The 16,883-nt window shown below is 44.9% G+C and overlaps 1 protein-coding gene across 2 annotated transcripts in view; it reads left to right on the top strand.

The window, feature by feature from the left end:
- Positions 1–16,883, top strand: part of alg14 (ALG14 UDP-N-acetylglucosaminyltransferase subunit) — a 114,697-nt gene that overhangs the window by 18,990 nt on the left and 78,824 nt on the right. The gene's annotated exons all lie outside the window — the stretch shown is intronic.

Raw genomic sequence — 16,883 nt, forward strand, 5'->3', positions numbered from 1 at the left:
TGAGTTGGCACTATTGACTTTGAAAGTCATTAACAGTCAGTGTCACTGTAACCAATTATTGCTTTGGCTAGCTTATCAGCCTGGTCCCCATCATGCTTCTTGCCCATTTTATGTGCATGTTGGTACACAGTTTGCTGTTTTGTATTGATTTGAGTGCTGTCCTTCAAGATGGGCTGCTTTGTACCTCCTCTGTTGTTGTCTGTTACTGACGTAGGTAGCTCTCTACCTGATCGACTGCGCACATTTCAGTGTTTACACTGACACCACAACCTCCCTTAGGGAAGATTCCACCACCCCCCCCCCCCCCCCCCCGCACCTCTTCCCTTATGGTGGGTATGAAGAGGATTCTTGTAGGGGTTGTGGCTGCACATCTGTCATTTCCTTCATTCACTGTCAGGCCCTCCCCTGGGGGAGATCCCAAGTCACTGTCTGGTCGTGACTGAGAACCTGAGTACAGGGCTCTCCAGGCAAAGTCCCTCCCCCCTTTCTCTCATGGATCTGAATGGAATGTTGTTGCATCCACCCTCCAACCCGCCCTTTGAGATGACGTAGGTTCACGGATTCCCAGGTCATCTGTATTTCTTTTTATCCTTGAGGGGTTCATGGACATGTTGCTGTCGACGGCTGTGAGCTCCAGGGCCTGTCTTGTTTTGTAAAGCAGTGAGTGACGAATATTTGGTTACACTTCAGGTTTCCGCCTGTGATCTTTGGATCCCCGTAGCAGAGAGGAGCAGGCAGATCAGAGGACCCTGAGATGTGGCTCTGCTCCTGGGCCTGACCAATGAAGCAGAGGGCTGTGGAGGGGCTCCTGATTCCCAATCCTGCCCAGTTTTCATGGTTATGTCCATATCCAGATGCTCTTGGGATGGGAGCAAGCAATGCCTGCTGGGAATACTTCAGATATTCCGTCATTGGGATATCATGTGGACATTGCAGGGGCTGGCGGTTTTATCATCCTGCAAAAATGATATTTTATACTTTTAATTCCCCTAGGGGACATCCACTGTAACTTGCCTATTTACAATAACATCTTGTGATGCAGTGTTCGTATGAGCATGTTTGCCTAGAAGCTGTGTTCAAGTCGCACCTTGAAACATGATCGCCAGGAGCCAGGAACTGTGTATCAGACACAAACAGGGAAAGCATTGACCACACTTAGAATAGAATCCCTACAGTGTGGAAACAAGTCCACACTGACCCTTGAAGAGTAACCCACCCAGACCCTATTACTCTACACTTAGCCCTGACTAATGCACCTAACTCACGTATTCCTGAACACCACGGGCAATTTAGCATTCACCTGACCTGCACATCTTTGGATAGTGGGAGGAGGCCCGGAGGAAACCCACGCAGACACTGGGAGAATGTGCAAACTGCACACAGACAGTCACCCGAGGCTGGAATCGAACCTGGGTCCCTGGTGCTGCAAGGCAGCTGTGGTAACCACTGAGCCACCGTGCCTGCCACACTTGTCCTGTAATTAATTGCTACAAAGTGCATTGCGGAATCCAATGGAAGTGCAAGATTTTTTATAGTTGTTGACTAAAATCATCAAAGCTGGAAATCTGATGTGAAAAGTTTACAGGAATAGAAAACTCATTTTCCCAGGGAAGGGAGCTTAAATGTAGCGACTTAACTGGCTGAACCACAAGCCATATTTGTTGGTCTTTTTGTTTTAGAAAAACAAGATATCGGCAATGACTTTAGTGAAAGAAATAAAACAAAGAATTGCAGCTGCTGGAAATCTGAAGCAAAAACAAATTGCTGGAAAAACCTAATTTTCTGTGCTGAGAGAAACGGAGGTTGCGTTTTCAATCAGATCATCATAGAATCCCCATAGTGTGGAAGCAGGCCATTCGGCCCATTGAGTCCACATTGACTCTCCGAAGAGCATCCCACCCAGACTTACCTCGCCCCCCCCCCAACCAATCCCTATTACCCTGATTTCCCACAGCTAACGCACCTAGTCTGCAGAATATTGTCCTGGACAATAAATTTACGGAGTTTGTATTTGACGTGCCCATCTTATCTGCCCTGACGTTATCAACCTATAACAGTAGAATAATACACCTCAGTTATTAACCTATGTTTCCGATGAAGGGCTTTTGCCCGAAACGTCAATTTTACTGCTCCTCGGAAGCTGCCTGAACTGCTGTGCTCTTCCAGCACCACTAATCCAGAATCTATGTTTCTCCTGTTGACCATTGCCAAGTGTGTACTTAAATATTCTGAATTTAAAAGAAGGTTCGATGATCTGTTTCTTGAGTGAAGGCTTTCGATACCCCTGTTTTTTTTACCCTCTGGCTGGGGGTGTTCAAACATCCAGTGTGAAACTCGTTAGCAGGGATATTGATGTTTTTAAATCACTCTGGTTCACTCTATCCTGCAGTGAGCTGTTTATTCACTGGTGAATTGCTTCACTTCTCTCTGAGGTGTGAGCTGATTAAAGATGAGTTGGATCCTGGCAATGAGAACAAATTTAATGTTGAAACCAGGTGGTAAAAGCAAACAAAGGCCCCTTAATAACTGCTTTGTCCTCTCTCTGGATTCGAATGATTGATAACATAATTGCCTTTTTTTTTAGCAGTGTTTCTTTCATCTTGTATGTTGTAAATTGCCTCCGAGTTGGCAGGACCTGTACAATAGGTATGGAATTTCCCTACATCTCCAGTTTCTTGTTTGATTGCCAGTTTCCAAGTCACAATCGTGAGGAAGAAGCCACGTTAAGAAGTTGTAGAATGACAGGTTTTAAGCTAAGGAATATCAGAGACTTGGTTTAAGTTGTGAAGACAGAACTAAGTTTGACTGAGAGCAGTTTAACTATTCCATGAATCAAATCTCACATTGAAGGCTGATTTACTGTATTAATTTCTCTTTATGATTTGTTTCCTTGCAAATAAATTTGATTGAGTTTAGCCTGTACATTGTGAACTGCCAGGCATTTATTGGTAAAGATATAGAGTATAGAAGTGTTTGTGTTGCTGAAGCTGACATTAGTGAGACCGCACATGGAGTACTGTGTAAAATGTTTGCTTCCTTCCCTGAGGAGGGAGGTAATTGCATTGGAGGCAGCTAAGAGGTGGTTCACTAGATTGATTGCAGAAATGAAGGGTTCATCTTCTGAAGACAAACTGAGCAGTTTCGTCCTACATTGTCTCTGGAGTTTAGAAGAATGAGAGGGAATGTAATTGGCGGATATAAGATGTTGGAGAATGTTATAAGCGATAGGGTTTATTATCATCTGGAGAGGAATAAGTTGATTAGGGATAGTCGACACGGTTTTGTGAAGGGTAGGTCGAGCCTCACAAACCTTATTGAGTTATTTGAGAAAGTCACCAAGCAGGTGAGTGAGGGTAAAGCAGTTGATGTATTGTATATGGATTTCAGTAAGGCATTTGATAACGTTCCCCACCGTAGGCTATTGAATAAAATACGGAGGCATGGGATTGAAGGTGATTTCAGGGTCTGGATCAGAAATTGGCCAGATTAGAGCGGTGCTGGAAAAGCACAGCAGGTCAGGCAGCATCAGAGGAGCAGGAAAATTGACGTTCGGGCAAAAACCCTTCATCAGGAATGAGCTTCCTGATGAAGGGCTTTTGTCCAAAATGTTGATTTTCCTGCTTCTCGGATGCTACCTGACCTGCTGTGCTTTTCCAGCACCACTCTAAACTAGACTTCTGGTTTCCAGCATCTGTAGTCCTCACGTTTGCCCCGTTCAGAAATTGGCCAGCTGGAAAAAGACAGAAGGTGATGGTTGTTGGGCAAGGTCCATGTTGGTGTTCAGTTATTGGTGGTGTACCACAAGGATCTGTTTTGGGGCCACTGCTGTTTGTCATTTTTACAAAAGACCTGGTGGAGATGTAGAAGGTTCGGTTAGTACATTTGCAGACTGCACTAAGGTCAATAGACAATAGACAATAGACAATAGATGCAGGAGTAGGCCATTCAGCCCTTCGAGCCTGCACCGCCATTCAATATGATCATGGCTGATCATTCCCAATCAGTATCCTGTTCCAGCCTTATCTCCATAACCCTTGACTCCACTATCTTTAAGAGCTCTATCCAATTCTTTCTTAAATGAATCCAGAGACTGGGCCTCCACTGCCCTCTGGGGCAGAGCATTCCACACAGCCACCACTCTCTGGGTGAAGTAGTTTCTCCTCATCTCTGTCCTAAATGGTCTACCCCGTATTTTTAAGTTGTGTCCTCTGGTTCGGCACTCCCCCATCAGCGGAAATATGTTTCCTGCTGCCAGAGTGTCCAATCCTTTCATAATCCTATACGTTTCAATCAGATCCCCCCTCAGTCTTCTAAACTCAAGGGTATACAAGCCCAGTCACTCCAGTCTTTCAGTGTAAGGTAATCCCGCCATTCCAGGAATTGACCTCGTGAACCTACGCTGCACTCCCTCAATAGCCAGAATGTCTTTCCTCAAATTTGGAGACCAGAACTGCACACAGTACTCCAGGTGTGGTCTCACCAGGGCCCTGTACAGCTGCAGAAGCACCTCTTTGCTTCTATACTCAATTCCTCTTGTTATGAAGGCCAGCATGCTGTTAGCCTTCTTCACGACCTGCTGTACCTGCATGCTTGCCTTCATTGACTGGTGGACAAGAACACCCAGATCTCTCTGAACAGCCCCTTTACCTAATTTGATACCATTGAGGTCGTAATCTGCCTTCCTGTTCTTGCCACCAAAGTGGATAACCAGACATTTATCCACATTAAACTGCATCTGCCATGCATCTGCCCACTCACCTAACTTGTCCAGGTCACCCTGTAATCTCCTTACATCCTCATCACATTTCACCCTACCACCCAGCTTTGTATCATCAGCAAATTTGCTAATGTTATTGCTGATACCATCTTCTATATCATTTACATATATTGTAAAAAGCTGCGGTCCCAGCACGGATCCCTGCGGTACCCCACTGGTCATTCCGAAATGGAGCCGTTAATCACTACCCTTTGTTTCCTATTAGCCAACCAATTCTCTATCCAATCTAGTACTTTGCCCCCAATACCGTGCGCCCTAATTTTACTCACTAACCTCTTGTGTGGGACTTTATCAAAAGCTTTCTGAAAGTCCAGGTACACCAAATCCACTGGATCTCCCTCGTCCATCTTCCGAGTTACATCCTCAAAAAATTCAAGAAGATTAGTCAAGCATGACTTCCCCTTCATAAATCCATGCTGACTCTGTCCTATCCTGTTACTATTATCCAGATGTGCCGTAATTTCATCCTTTATAATAGACTCCAGCATCTTTCCTACCACTGAGGTCAGACTAACTGGTCTATAATTTCCTGCTTTCTCCCGCCCACCCTTCTTAAAAAGTGGCACAACATTAGCCGCCCTCCAATCCTCAGGAACCGTCCCCGATTCTATTGAACTCTGGAAAATAATCACCAGCGCATCCACAATTTCCCGAGCCACCTCCTTCAGTACCCTGGGATGCAGGCCATCAGGTCCCGGAGACTTATCAACCTTCAGACCTAACAGTCTCTCCAACACCAAATCCTGGCAAATATAAATTCCCTTAAGTTCAGGTCCTTCAGCCACTGTTACCTCAGGGAGATTGCTTGTGTCTTCCCCAGTGAACACAGATCTGAAGTACTCATTTAATTCCTCTGCCATTTCTTTGTTCCCAGTAATATATTCCCCTGTTTCTGTCTTCAAGGGCCCAATTTTTGTCCTAACCATTTTCTTGCCTTGCACATACCTAAAAAAGCTTTTACTATCCTCCTTTATATTCTTGGCCAGTTTACCTTCGTACCTCATTTTTTCTCTGCGTATTTCCTTCTTACTAATCCTCTGTTGTTCTTTAAAAGCTTCCCAGTCCTCAGTTTTCCCACTTATCTTCGCTAAGTTATACTTTTTCTCTTTTAACTTTATAGGTTTCTTTACTTCCCTCGTCAGCCACGGCCGCCCATGTCTCCTCCTGGGATCTTTCTTCCTTTTAGGAATGAACTGATCCTGCAACTTCTGCATTATACACAGAAATATCCGCCATTGTTCCTCCACTGTCATCCCTGCTAAGGTATTGCACCATTGAACTTTGGCCAGTTGCTCCCTCATAGCTCCATATTTCCCTTTATTCAACTGAAGTATTGTCACTTCCGATTGTACCCACTCCCTCTCAAGTTGCAGATTGAAGCTTATTGTATTATGGTCACTACTTCCCAAAGGCTCCTTCACTTCGAGGTCACTGACCAATTCTGGTTCGTTACACAATACCAGATCCAGAATCGCCTTATCCCTGGTCGGCTCCAGCACCAGCTGCTCTAAAAATCCATCTCTGAGGCACTCCACAAAGTCTCTTTCTAGAGGTCCGATACCATCCCGATTCTCCCAGTCTACCTGCATGTTAAAATCCCCCATAACAACTGTAGTAACATCTTTGCGACAAACCAATTTCAGCTCCTGATTCAACTTACATCCGACATCCAGACTACTGTTTGGAGGCCTGTAGATGACTCCCATGAGGGTCTTTTTACCCTTAGTGTTTCGAAGCTCTATCCACACTGACTCTACATCCCCTGACTCTAGGTCCCCCTGCGCAAGGGACTGAATATCCTCCCTTACCAACAAGGCCACCCCACCCCCTCTGCCCGTCAGTCTATCCTTACGATAGCACGTGTAGCCTTGAATATTCATTTCCCAGGCCCTGTCCCCATGAAGCCACGTCTGTTATCCCCACAATATCGTATCTGCCAATTTCCAAAAGAGCCTCAAGCTCATCCACCTTGTGTCTAATGCTTCGTGCATTCATATATAGAATTTTTAATTTGTTACTGCTCTCACCCTTCCCCTCAACCCTTATTTCACTCAAATTTACAGCATGATGCCTTTTCCAGTTTTCTGCCTCCTTGATACAGTTGTCTTTCTTGACTTCTCTTGTTCTAACTACCCCTTCAATTTCCTTTTTAAACATCCAGCTTGTCCCCTCCCCCCCGCTACTTAGTTTAAATGTAGCGGTGTTGCAGCAGAAAACCTGCCTGCCAGAATGCTGATCCCTGATCTATTAAGGTGCAAGCCGTCTCTCTTGTAGAATTTATGGTTACCATAAAATATACCCCAGTGATCCAAGAACTTGAAACCTTGCTTCCTGCACCAGTTCCCCAACCACACGTTCAAGTCCATTATCTCCCGGTTTCTGGCCACACTAGCCCGAGGAACTGGAAGCAAACTGGAGATAACCACCTTGGACGTCCTGCTTTTTAGCCTTCTTCCTAGTTCTCCGAAGTCTCGCTGTAGTATGTTCCTCCTCTTCTTCCCGACATCATTTGTGCCGACGTGTACCACCACCTCGGGCTCTTCACCCTCGTCCTTGAGGATGTCCTGCACTCTGTCCGCGATGTCTTTCACTCTAGCACCAGGAAGGCAACACACCATCCTTAAATCCCGTCTGCTGCCACAAAAACCCCGGTCAGTTCCTCTCACGATGGAGTCCCCTATTACCACGGCTCTGTGCGATGTCCGACTCTTCCGCTCTGCTTCTGCGGCAAATTTTGATTGACAAACATGGCCGCCTTGCGAACTGGCAGTGTCATCAGACTCTACTGTTTCCAAAAGCTTCAACTTGTTCCTGACAGGTACTTCTCCCGGCGTTTCTTGCACCTGTCTCCTCTCTGCCTTCCTCATCGTCTGCTCTCTTCTGCTCTCTTCTGGCATGATTGGTGTAATAACATCACTGAAGGTCTTGTCCAGAAAGATCTCGTTCTCTCGGATGAGCCTAAGGTCTTCGAGTTCTTTTGTCAGTGCTGCAATATGCTCGGTCAATTGCTGAATGTGCGCACACTTTCCACACATATACGAGCCAGACACACCAGAGTCGTTGACCTGCCACATCAAACACGTAGCGCACTGAACCAGCTGAGCAGTCATGTCTTCACCCTCTTCAACTGTGGCGTAATCTCTTTACTCAACCTCCTTATCAAGATTCCTGAGCTGAAGCCTCACTCTTTGATCTAAACTTCCTTAGACCCTCTTCCTATGGCAAGTCTGTGGACTCTTAATTAAGGTTCGAGGAGGAGGGAGGGAGGGAGACCCTACTTTTTAGGACCTGGGGTTTAGAACACACCCATTCTAATAACAATCACTTACTTTACCTTGCGCTCCGTCTGAACTTGCGCCCAGCTCCCGCCTCTCTCTGCTGCGAAAAGACCGTTGGCGTCGAGGTAAGTTCTTTATATAACAATCACTTACCTTCCCAACCGGCTTTGCGCTCCACAACTCCGTCGGTGGAGTTGTGAATAGTGCTGAGGGGTGTTGCAGGTTACAGAGGGACATTAGTAAGCTGCTGAGGTGGCAAATGGAGTTTAATGTGGAAAGGTGTGAGATAATTCACTTTGGAAGGACCAACAAGAATGCAGAGTACTAGGCTAATGGTAAGGTTCTTGGTAGCATAGATGAGCAGAGAGATCTCAGTGTCCATGTACATAGATCCCTGAAAGTTGCCATCCAGGTTGATAAGAAGGCATATGGTGTATTAGCTTTTATTGGTAGAGGGATTGAGTTTCGGAACCATGAGGTCATGCTCCAGCTGTACAAAACTCTGTGCCCACTGCTTGCAGTTCTGGTCACCACATTATAGGAAGGACGTGGAAGCTTTGGAAAGGGTTTAGAGGAGATTTACTGGGATCTTGCCTGATATAGAGGAAAGGTCTTATGAAGAAAGGCTGAGGTACTTGAGGCTGTTTTTATTCGAGAGAAGATTGATTTAATTGAGATATATAACAGAAGGTTAGGTGGCATAGTGAGAGCCTTTTTCCTCGGATGATGATGGCTAGCACAAGGGAACATTCGGTTTAAACTGAGGGTTGATATAGGACAGATGTCAGAGGCAGTTTCTTTACTCAGAGTAGTAGGGACGTGGAACACACTGCCTCTAACAGTGGTAGAATCGCCAACTTTAAGGGCATTTCAATGGTTAATAGATATCCATATGGATGAAAATGGAGTAATGCAGGTTGGATGGACTTCCGATTGCTTCCACAGGTCGGTGCAACACGGAGGGCCGAAGGGCCTGTTCTGCGCTGTAATGTTCTATGTTCTGTGCTAAAAGGGATTGACAAAGTACATGTAGAGAGGATGGTTCCACATATGTGACAATCTAGAATGAGATGTCAGTTTCCGAATGAGGGGTAGCACATTTAAAATGTGAGAAATTACGTCTCTCAGGGGGGGGGGTGTGTGGATGCTGGCACATTGAGAAGTTTAAAGAGGCGATAGAGAGATTTTTAGTTAATAACAGGTTGAAGGGTCATGGAGAGCAGACAGGAAAGTGGAGTTGAGGCCGAGATGAGATCAGCCAGGATCGTGTCAAGTGACAGAGCAGGCTCGAGGGGCTGAAAGGCCTACTCCTGCTCCTAGTTCTGATATGGGCATAAAAATATCACTGGGAAAGCCCTGCAAGGTGTGTTGGGAAAGAGGAGATGTTAAATCTGTTCGACAGTGCCCCGTTCATTCCAGCTTTCCAGACAGAGCATATTTCAGCTCCCAGGCAATTCCGTGTCGGTTTTTGGGGTTGTCTTGTGCCTGTGGATGCCAGTAACGTGTGTTGGAAAAGAGCCTTAACTGGATCGAGGTGTGATATTTGGTGTCCGTCTAATCGACAGACTTGAGTGGAACCAAAATCTTTACCCCACACAAAAAAAAAGTACCCAAGGCATATCCTTATGAGAATGTTTGTTTGTCTTGGCAGCAGGTTAGCTTCTTTTGTGCCCATAACTCGTCTACAAATTTGGTTAGCTGGAAGGGAATATCTGTGAGGTGAAGGCATTGTGGTCATTCCAGTGCTATGCAGCCAGAAAGAAGGAATGCTAGATCAGCCGAAGTGAAGCATGTGGTCAGGGGAACTGGGATTTCAAGTATGTCTGTGTGTCCCTTGGCCACAATGTGAAACCATGAATTGCTTCAAGCAGTGCCAAGCAGAAACCAGCCTGAAAATCATTACCAATCCCTTTCCCTGTCAACTGCAGGACTGCAGATAAATGTAAATTGCACATTAATCCTGTTTAATTGTATGGCAGGCAGTGGCCATTCACTGGGAATTTGCTTGAGTCTAGATACATTTTTTAAAAAAAAGCTATCATGGCACAGGGGTAGTGTCCCTATCTCTGGGCCAGAAAGCCCATGTTCAAGTCATGGCTTTGCTGCAGGTGTGTTACAACAGGTCCCAGCAGGTCGATGAAGAAAACCCCATGAATGAAAACAGATTGAGGTCTTGTGGAAGCACCGGCAGTGCTATTACCTCTGGACCAGAAGGCCTGAGTTCAAGTCTCACCTGCCAGAAGTGGGTTGTATCAAGTCTAAGCAGGTTGATGTGGAATTAAATTTTTTAACACTGAAAGCAGACAACAACTCTGATTCAAGTTAGGAGGTGCATACCTTTAATATGTCACTCTTGACAAAAGTATAAAAGATTGACTCAGGTTCTACTCTTCACTTAGTGTGTTTAATAGAATGTACAATATTAAAGCAAGGACTGGTAACACGCTTGTGCACTGACTCACTCGTGCTCACCTTTTAATCTCCCTTCATCTGAAAACTACATGTAGTCTCATCTTTGAGTTGATTTCCCAAACCATGATGTATAAAATATCCATGAGTAAACCTTTCATCTCCAAATTCAAGACAACAGTGGAATAGGCCCCTGAGCCAGAGTACATCCGCTCCATCTGTTTCTTTTTTTCTTTATCCTTTTTTTTTGTTGTTTTCTTTTCTATTTTTTTCCTCTCTACTTACTCCATTCCTCAGACGGCTTTGGTGGTGGAGAGTTGAGCCAGCACAGACTCAGTGGACATGCAGCCTTAAGGTAGCCCAGCAGGGACTCCCTGCTTTAGAAGCACTGCAGTACTAAACTTTTGCCTTTTATTTCTTTATTTTTCTAATTTAGACCTGAGATTACGTCCGTAGGTATCTTCATACCCTAAGATGGCACCGGAATTGGCGACTTTGCCCACTTTTCGGTGTACTCATGTATCCCTGTACTTGAGTATGTGTGATAATAAACCTAATTCTAGTTTCTTGGGCCAGTGTATAAGGAGGAAGTTTCTCTCTTTAACTGTTTGGTTGCAGTTTAAGCAGCCACACACTAAAATGGCATTGCATTTTACTGCTTCTGATGCACATTTTTCAAACGGAGCCGAATTATTTCTGAACTTTGCTCTGTTAACGAACTGTGGGCGGGTCAGAAGTACACGGTATCACTCCTGGAATACTTTGTTTAAAACAAACCGTGTCGAATTTGCCCGTCAAAAGCAATCAAGTCATGTTGTGTCACTATAATCCCTTCATGTATTCAGGTTGCTTTATCTCCCATGTTGCATTTTACATAAAAAATGGATTCTGAAAGTATGCTTACACCTATATGTTACAGGTTTACTTCCATAACTCTTGGAGTGAAAATAAAGTAGGCTTAGAAGCATTGTATAAAGGGATCAGAGCATAGAGATGTAACAGTCCCTACTATAAACTTGTACATCTCTTCTGTATTTGTGCACTTAAAGTCATAGAGATGTACAGCATTGAAACAGACCATTCAGTTCAACCCGTTCATGCCGACCAGATATCCCAACCTAATCTAGTTCCACCTGCCAGCATCCGGCCCATATCCATCCAAACCCTTCCTATTCATATACCCATCCAAATGCCTCTTAAATGTTGCAATACGCATACCACCGTCTGTGAGGAAAATGTTGCCCCTTAGGTCTCTTTTATATCTTTCCCCTCTCTCCCTAAACCTATGCCCTCTAGTTCTGGACTCCCCGACCCCAGGGAAAAGACTTTGCCTATTTACCCTATCCATGCCCCTCATAATTTTGTAAACCTCTATAAGGTTACCCCTCAGTCTCCGACGCTCCAGGGAAAACAGCCCCAGCCTGTTCAGCCTCTCCCTATAGCTCAGATCCTCCAACCCTGGCAACATCCTTGTAAATCTTTTCTGAACCCTTTCAAGTTTCACAACATCTTTCCGATAGGAAGGAGACCAGAATTGCATACAATATTCCAACAGTGGCCTAACCAATATCCTGTACAGCCGCAACATGACCTCCCAAATCCTGTACGCAATACTCTGACCAATAAAGGAAAGCGTACCAAACACCGCCTTCACTATCCTGTCTACCTGCGACTCCACTTTCAAGGAGCTATGAACCTGCACTCCAAGGTCTTTGTTCAGCAACACTCCCTAGGACCTTACCATTGAGTGTATAAGTCCTGCTATTATTATGACAAATTATTAATTTGACATTTAAATTGTAAATACCTGTGGTGTAATTGTTTCTTTTTGCCAGTGATGGGGCTGCAGTACCAGAGTGAGAATTTAATCGTAGACAGTCCTTGTTTCATCCTGCTCAGTGTCATTTCGTTTTAACATTGTTTTATAGCTGAGGCCCATTTCCTCGCATTGCATTCACAGTCCCAGTTTGATCTTGTTGCTTCACCAAACCCCGGAGACCTACCCATGACTTGACCTCCCAGAATGACCCTCCTCTGGCTTACACTGTGTCTCCCCAGCCCCTCCAAAGCAACAAAGCCACAGGCTGCTCAAAACTTTACTGAATGCTTCCATCTAGTGGTGGAAGATGGTCAGAGCAAGAGGTCTGAAGCTATTGGCACTGACCAACCTCTGCCACTAGATGGAGAAAGGTCCATCTAAAAATGATGTGGAGGTGCCATGTTGGACTGGGGTGGCCAAGGTCACATGACACCAGATGAGAGTCCAACAGGTTGATTTGAAATCGATGAAGGGGCAACGTTCCGAAAGCTTGTGATGTCAAAAAGTTGTTGGCTTATTACCTGGTGTCATCTGACTTCTGACCTCCCCTAAAAATGCAGGCATCTACTTTTTCATATTAGTTTGAGAGTCCTTTTTTATTCATTTGTGGGATGTGAACCTTGCTAGCTCGAACCATCTTGAATTGCCCTTGAGAAGGTGATGGCCAGCAGCTGCCTCCTTAAACTGCAGCAGTTTTTAGGGTGTTGCTAATCCCGCAGCACTGCTTGAGACGGTGTTCCAGGATTTTGACCTAGCGACCCTGAAGGAATGGCGATTATATTTCCAAGTTTGGATGTTAAATGGCTGGAGAGAAACTAGGCAATGGTGGTGTTCCCAAGTACAGAACAATCTCGATAATCCAAACGAGATGGGCGGGGAGTATTTTGTTTGGATAATCCAAAATTCAGATAATCGAGATTGTTCTGTATGCGCTGCACTTGTGCTTCTCTGTGGTAGTGGTTGTGGGTCTGGAAGGTGCAATTAAAGGAGCCTCACTAAATGTTGCAGCAGACCTTGTAGATGGCACACACTGCTGCCACTGTGTGCAGTGAAGGAGAAATTTGTTTCAGGCAATACTGTGGTGCTAAACGAGCTTAGACCTGGATGGTGTCGAGTTTCTTGAGTGCGGTTGGTGCTGCATCCATCCAGGCAATCCTAGAAATCATAGAATCCCTACAGTGTGGAAACAGGCCATTTGGCCCACTACGTCCACGTCGACCCTCTGAAGAGTAACCCACCCAGACCCATTCCTCTATCCTATTACCCTACATTTACCCTTGACTAATGCACCTAGCCAACACATCCCTAAACACTGTGAGCAATCTAGCATGGCCAATTCACCTAACCTGCGCATCTTTGGACTGTGGGAGGAAACCCACACAGACACAGAGAGAATGTCTGTGTGCAGTTTGCACAGTCGCCCAAGGCCGGAATCAAACCCAGGTCCCTGGCGATGTGAGAAAGCAGTGCTAACTACTGAGCCATCGTGACATAAGTTTGGAGTTTTCCATCATGTTCCTGATTTGTAGATGATGGACAAGCTTTGGGGAGTCGGGTGGGGCGTTCCTTGCCACAGAAATCCTAACCTTTCATCTTCTGTTCAAGCCCCATTATTTACATGGCTGGTGCAGTTATGTTTCCAGTCAATGGTTACCCCAGGATATTTAGTGATGTGTTTTATTTTAAAAGTATTTCAGATAGGAATACACAGCGCTGCACATTATTTCAATTTCTGCATTATTTTGTTCTGTCCACAATAATAATATTACAAGGATCCAACCTCTGACTTTAGCATTGATGGGCACCAATGATTCATTTAAAACCACTTCACCTAAAGCCATGATTTGAACAAACACATCCACAAGTTTAAATGAGGCAACCATTTTACATACTCAGTGCCTGTCAAATGAGGGCTCCAGGGGAAAAAATGTTTTCAGTTCATTAAAAACTCAGCTGTTGTGAGGCAGGAAACCTATTTTCTCCCAATCTAGCTTCTATATCCAAACCCACAGCAATATGGTTGCTTCATAAACTTCCTCTGAAATGGGCTACAAGGTCGACCACTTGGTTTTGCCAAACCAGAATGCAGTAGACAGTCCTGGGGGTGCATCTATACCAGATGGGTTGTAGCATTTGAAGATGGACTCATTGCCAACACCCAGATGGGGAGTTAGGGGTGGGTAACAAATGCCAGCAGCAGAAAAGAGTGAAGATGAAGTAATTGGGTGGGGTGGGGAGGGGAGTAAGTGACTTTGGTAAGTGACGTGGTAGAAAGATTGACTCTTCTTGGAAGTTGGGAGTTTTTCCAGCCCCTGGGTTTGGCTTCAAAATGAGATCTCTGAGAGGGTCACACCCAAGCGGCGACCATTCCCAGGGTTGTGGGAGGTGGTTCTGGGTGGAGCAGGTTGGCAGAAGAGAATTAGGAATCTGTTTTATTATCAAATGTCCTCCAGTTACAAAAACACAGAAGTACAGTGAGAAGTGTACAATGTCACCACACATCTATGTACAAATCTTAGGCACTAAAATGGATTAGATACAAAAATAGGAAAATAAAGAGAAAAGCTAAAAGCAAGAAGTAACAGGATTGATGAGGGCAGATCGGTGGATGTGATCTACAGGTATATGGACTTCAGACAAGGTTCCTCCTGGGAGACTGGTTAGCAAGGTTTGATCTCATGTCACACAGGGAGAACGAGCCATTTGGATACAGAACTGGCTCAAAGGTAGAAGACTGAGGGTGGTGGTAGAGGGTTGCCTTTCAGACTGGAGGCCTGTGACCAGTGGAGGGCCACAAGGATCGATGCTGGACCCTCTACTTTTTGTCACTTAGGATAAATGATTTGGATGTGAACATAGAATGTGTAGTTAGTAAGTTGGTAGATGACACCAAAATTGGAGGTTTAATGGACAGTAAAAAAGGTTACCTCAGATTACAACATGATCTTGACCAGATGGGCCAATGGGCTGACAGGTGGCAGATGGAGTTTAATTTCGAGGTGCTGCATTTTGGAAAGGCAAATCAGAGCAGGGCTTGCACATTTAATAGTAAGGTGCTGGTGTTGCTGAACAAAGAAATCTTGGGGTGCAGATTCACAGTTCCTTGAAAGTGGCACTGCAGGCAGATAGGATAGGAAAGAAGGCTTTTGGCATGCTTTCCTTTATTGGTCAGAGCACTAGGAAAGGTTTAGAGGGTTAAGGGCCAAGTGCTGGCAAATGGGACTAGATTAGGTTAGGATATCTTATTGGTGTGAATGAGTTGGACCAAGGGGTCTGTTTCCATGCTGGACATCTCGATGACTCGACTACATTTCAATTTGTCATGGTATAAATTAGGGAAGGGGGTGCAGAGGATGCCACTTCTCGTTCAGAAAAGGCACCACTTGGGAAGGGGATTTGGAGCTGGATTATATTTCATGGGCCGGACATGCTGAAGTCCCATCGGGATTTATGGAAGTGGACACAAGTTCTGAATGTTTCTTTGCTGGGATTTGATATAATTTGATGTCCCTGTTTTGAAGGTGAAAAGCCTGTGAGTTGCTCTAGCTGTCACGTTGTTGGGTTCGTAATTCTCCCAACTCTTGCTTTTGTGAACAGAGACATTCTTCGTGAAATGGAGCTTGAATTGTGTTTGTCTTTTTGCCCAAGAATAGGCATGGGTGGAAAATAACATCTTTGGAAATTGAAAGGAAGGGTGGAGGGGCTCAAAGTGGTTTGGTGTTTGGAGGGGGGAATTTGTGGCCTGTCTCACTGTCCCTACCTGATCCATAAACCGGTTGTGCAAATATTTTTTTTAATCAACATGGTTTAAAAATACGCACAAATCAGCACAGCTGTGACAGCATCAGCTGTGAAAGATAGTCTTTGGAGACCGTATTCTGGAAGACACTATGATCTGAGTGGCAGGGTGGGAACGACTGATGGGTGGGTCAGACTGCCTGTTGTTTATGTCTTAACCCTTTTATCAGATCCAGATTGTTTGATCAAATAACCCAGGCTTGTGATCCCTCAACCATGTGTAAGATCACCATTGTAGCAGCAGGAGCCACTGTCATTTTCCCGCAGGGTTGATGTATGAAAAGAACTGTTTTTTAAACAAAATCCAACCACGTAATATCTCTGTCTCTTGATTACGGTAGCAGTGTATCATCGTTTGGGAGTGAGCAATTTGACTGTCAATGTTTATTGACAGGACTGTGTCAGCTGGTAAGATGGACTCTGGGTACCCTCTCAGCAAGCATGCTCTATCGATACCAATTTTAATTCTGCACTTTGCTTCTGCTTTGACATTCTCCCTCCTGCAGTGATCCACTGAGGATCAAGGTACAGCATCTCCTCTTTCCACTGAGCATTTTACATTGAGTTCGACAATGTTAGATCGCAATCTCTGTGTTCATTTTTATTTGTGCTTGGGCTTTTTCCTGTTCTCTTAGTCACAGAGATGTACAGCATGGAAACAGACCTTTCGGTCCAACTCCTCCTTGCCAGATATTTGAGACTAATCTAGTCCCATTTGCCAGCATTTGGTCCATATCCCTCTAAAGCCTTCTTATTCATATACCCATCCAGATGCCTTGTAAATGTTGTGATTGTACCAGCC

This window comes from Chiloscyllium punctatum, chromosome 7, assembly GCF_047496795.1.
Source record: "Chiloscyllium punctatum isolate Juve2018m chromosome 7, sChiPun1.3, whole genome shotgun sequence".
Taxonomy (NCBI): domain Eukaryota; kingdom Metazoa; phylum Chordata; class Chondrichthyes; order Orectolobiformes; family Hemiscylliidae; genus Chiloscyllium; species Chiloscyllium punctatum.